We start from the raw sequence: 4372 nt of genomic DNA on the forward strand, positions 1-4372 counted from the left end.
AAATCGTCACTAGGAAGTGATTGTGTGGTCAAATACCACTTTCGCCAGTTTTGCAGATTTGCCCTTGTGAGGGTGAAGCTGTGTTTTTTGCAGTGACAGAATTTTTTGCAGTATTCTGTAATGGCGTCTGATTCTCTTTCACAGATTGTAACTGAAAAGCTTGAAAAGAACAACTTCCAAGCATGGAAGTTTAGAATGACGAATTTCCTTATGGGAAAAGGATATTGGGAATTTGTTGCAGGAAATGAAGAAGAACCACTTCTTCCTGATGTTTCCAATCAACAACAAATGCAGGCATTTAAAGCATGGCATGAGAGAGCCAGGAAAGTTATGTATTGGCTGTCTATCAGTATTTCAGACTCTATGATTGTGCATATTTAGGATGCAAGTACGCCAAAGGAGGCATGGGATACTTTGTCAAAAATGTATAGCACAAATACGCAAGCCAGGAAAATGCAACTCAAGCAAGAGTTGCATAATGTGCAAAGAGAAAGTATGAGCATCAATGACTACCACATGAAGGTGAAGAAGATTGCAGATGCACTTGCTTCCATTGGGTCGCCAGTGGAAGATGATGATTTAGTTTCTGTGACCTTGAATGGTCTAGGAAAGGATTATGCACAGTTTCGGACATCCATTTCAGTTCGTGAAAGATTTCCTTATTTTGAGGAGTTGATTGCTCTTCTAATTTCTGAGGAGCAGAGAAATGGTGGTGCATCTTCTTCAGGAGGAACTTCAAAAGAAACTGTCTTCTACTCAAATGCTGGTAGAGGTAGAGGCAGAGGTAGAGGAGGCCGATCTAGAGGCCGTGGTAGAAATCAGAATATGCAGCAGACTCAAGAAAACCAATCCTATGGAGGAGGACGTGGTAACTCTAGAGGCAGAGGGAGCCAAAGAGGTCGTGGTGGATGGCAAAGAGGCCAAAATGCAAACAACAATGTTAAATGCTACTACTGTGGTAAAATGGGTCATATGGCTGAAGACTGCTATAAAAAAGCAGAATGACATCATGAATGGGAAATTGCAACAAGGAAATTATGCATCTTCTAGTAGACAGGGTGATGACAGAAATGAGCATTTGTTTATGGTGCAGCACATGAACAATTCTGTGACAAGTGCAGAAGAAAGCAACGAAGTGTGGTATGTTGACTCAGGTGCATCAAACCACATGACAGGTCATGCAGAATGGATGCAGGATGCAAGAAAAATGGAAAAACCAGGATTTGTGGAGACTGGTGATGATACTGCACATCCTATTGTGCAGATTGGAAAATTTCCTTTGTCTATGCAGGATGGGAAAAAGAAATACCTGTCAGATGTATTTCATGTCCCGAATATCACCAAGAATCTGGTTTCTATTGGTCAAATGGTTGATCAGGGCTTACATGTCAGATTTAATCCTTGTAGATATTTATATCTGCCATAAACGCATTGGTCATGTTAATGTACAGCGACTTAAATCAATGCAGGCCCAAAATATTGTTGAAGGATTGCGTAAATTCAAGGTTGCAGAAATGCATAAGGTATGTGAAGCCTGTCAGTTTGGAAAACAGGCAAGGAAACCATTTCGTAGATATGTTCAAGAGAGTAAGAAGCCATTGGAATTAATCCACTCTGAGTGTGGACTACTAAAGCTGCATCTCTTGGACGCTGTCATTATTTTGTCATTTTTATTGATGACTATAGCAGAAAAGTTTGGGTGTATTTTATGAAAAAGAAAAGTGAAGTTTTTGGGCATTTCAAAACTCTTAAAGCTATGGTTGAAAAAGAAACAGGCCTGCAAATAAAATGCCTAAGGTCAGATGGAGGGGGAGAGTACCTCTTAAATGAGTTTGCAAGGTTCCTGCAAGAGCATGGCATAAAGCAGCAATATTCATGCAGTCATACCCCACAACAAAATGGAAACAAAATGGAATTGCAGAAAGGAAAAATAGGCATATTGGAGAGGTATCTCGTGCCATGCTCAATGAAAAAGACCTGCCAAATTTTTATTGGGCTGAGGCACTTGCTACAGTAGTCTACATAATGAACAGGACTCCCATTGCAGCAATACATGGGATGACTCCAGAGGAGAGGTATACTGGTAGAAAACCAGATATTTCTCATTTGAAAATTTTTGGTTGCATTGCTTATGTTCATGTGCCAGATGAGTTGAGATCCAAGTTGGATCCAAAAGCTGAGAAGTGCATCTTTATCGGTTACTCTTTGCCAGAAAGGGTATAGATTCTACAACCCTTCTACTCGTAAGTTTACAGTGAGCAAAGATGTTGTTTTTGATGATATGAGTAGCTGGTATAAACCAGTAAATGTGATTGATAATGTAGATGCACAAAATAGTAATGCTACACAGAATTCATAGCAGCAGTCACAAGATATTAGTGGACCTGGAGCGTCCTCTAGCAGTGGTTCACATTCTTCGCCATGGACAGGCAGATTGAGATCAGGAGAACCTTCTTAAAGCAATGCAGATAGTGGTATGCATGTATCATGAAAAGGAAAAGAGAAGGTAGATCAGCCCATGTTTGATGTGAATGCAGGTCACTCTTATGTGGATGGTGAATCCAGTGGCTCAAAACAGAGCATTGATGATGAGTTGGGTATTCCTTCTATTGTTACACTTGGAGTAAGGAAGACCGGGGATGTTTTGAGAGCACCTAGAAGTGAGCCTACTTTGCGTAGGTCTACCAGAGCTAGGTATCCTGTGGATAGGCTAAAATATGATGGATTTACAGCCATTCACTATGCATATATAGTCAAAGTGATACAGGAACCAGAACCCACTTCTTTTGAGCAAGCCATGGGAAAAGAAAAATGGAAGAAACCCATGGATGAAGAAATGGATGCCTTGGAAGAAAATGCTACATGGGAGTCGGTACCTTTGCCTAAAGGTAAGAATGCAATTGGCTGTAAGTGGGTTTATAAGGTGAAGCACAATGCAGATGGTTCTGTGAACAGATACAAGGCAAGATTAGTAGTCAAGGGGTATGCACAAACATATGGCATTGACTATGAAGAAACATTCAGTCCGGTTGCAAGGATGGCAACCGTAAGATCAGTCATTGCTATGGCTGCATCAAAGGGATGGTCTCTACATCAGATGGATGTAAAGAATGCCTTCTTGCATGGTGATTTGCAAGAAGAGGTCTATATGGAGCAGCCACCAGGTTATGTGCATGTTGTTCATCCTGAGTTTGTTTGCAAGTTCAAGAAAGCGTTGTATGGCTTGAAGCAAGCACCTAGAGCATGGTCTGACAAGATAGGACAGTATCTTGTCATTATTGGCTTTTAGATTTCCAAGGCAGATTTCTCACTTTATGTGAGAAAAACAGAGAAAGATATTATGCTGCTTGTCATTTATGTTGATGATTTGATTATGACAGGTGATAGTGATGAAGATATCCTTCATGTGAAAATGCTATTGAAGAAAAAGTTTGAGATGAAGGATTTGGGAGAGCTGTGTTATTTCTTGGGCATTGAGGTGATTAGATCACCAAGTGGGATATGGCTCTTGCAGAGGCAGTATGGATTGGACATGCTATCCAAGTATGGGATGATAGGCTGTAAGCCTATTTCAGTTCCTTTGGAGCAAAATATGAAGTTGAGCACAGATGCAGGTGAGCTTCTCGAAAACCCTACTATGTACAGACGCATAGTAGGAAGTTTGATTTATATGACTATTACCAGGCCAGATTTGAGCTATGCTGTTGGATTGGTAAGTCAGTTTATGCAGGCTCCAAGGAAACCACATTTGGATGCGGCTAAACGCATACTCAGATATGTGAAGTCCACATTGCAGTATGGACTATTTTATGAGACTAGGGTTCAGATACAGTTGCATGGATACACTGATGCTGATTGGGCTGGTAGTATTTCTGATAGACGATCTACCAGTGGATATGTGTTCTCTTTTGGGAGTGTTGCAGTCACTTGGAGCAGCAAGAAAGAGCCTACAGATGTGAGGTAGCTTGGTTGCATAAGCTACTTTATGATATGCATCAACCTACAGATGGGCCAGTTGTCATTTATTGTGACAACATGAGTAGTATACACTTAGCAAATAACCCAGTCTATCATGCTAGAACAAAGCACATTGAGGTGCATTATCACTATGTGCGAGAGAGGGTTTTACTAGGTCTTATTGATCTAGTTTATGTTAGCACAGAGGATCAGGTAGCTGACATATTCACGAAGGCATTGGGCACAGGGAAGCTGCCCAAGTTCATAGACCTACTTGATGTGCAGGAATTGGGATTGAGCTCGAGGGGGAGTGTTGAGATATCGAGCTCCACTTGTGATATGCCAGGGTGACCGTTGTGCATTTATGTCATCAACTTGTAAGTTTGCTGATGCGGTTGGTACATCGCCCATGAAT

The sequence above is a fragment of the Lygodium microphyllum genome, chromosome 2 (genome assembly GCF_053477565.2).
Source record: "Lygodium microphyllum isolate KBCC chromosome 2, Lygodium_microphyllum_v1.1.10, whole genome shotgun sequence".
Classification (NCBI taxonomy): Eukaryota; Viridiplantae; Streptophyta; class Polypodiopsida; order Schizaeales; family Lygodiaceae; genus Lygodium; species Lygodium microphyllum.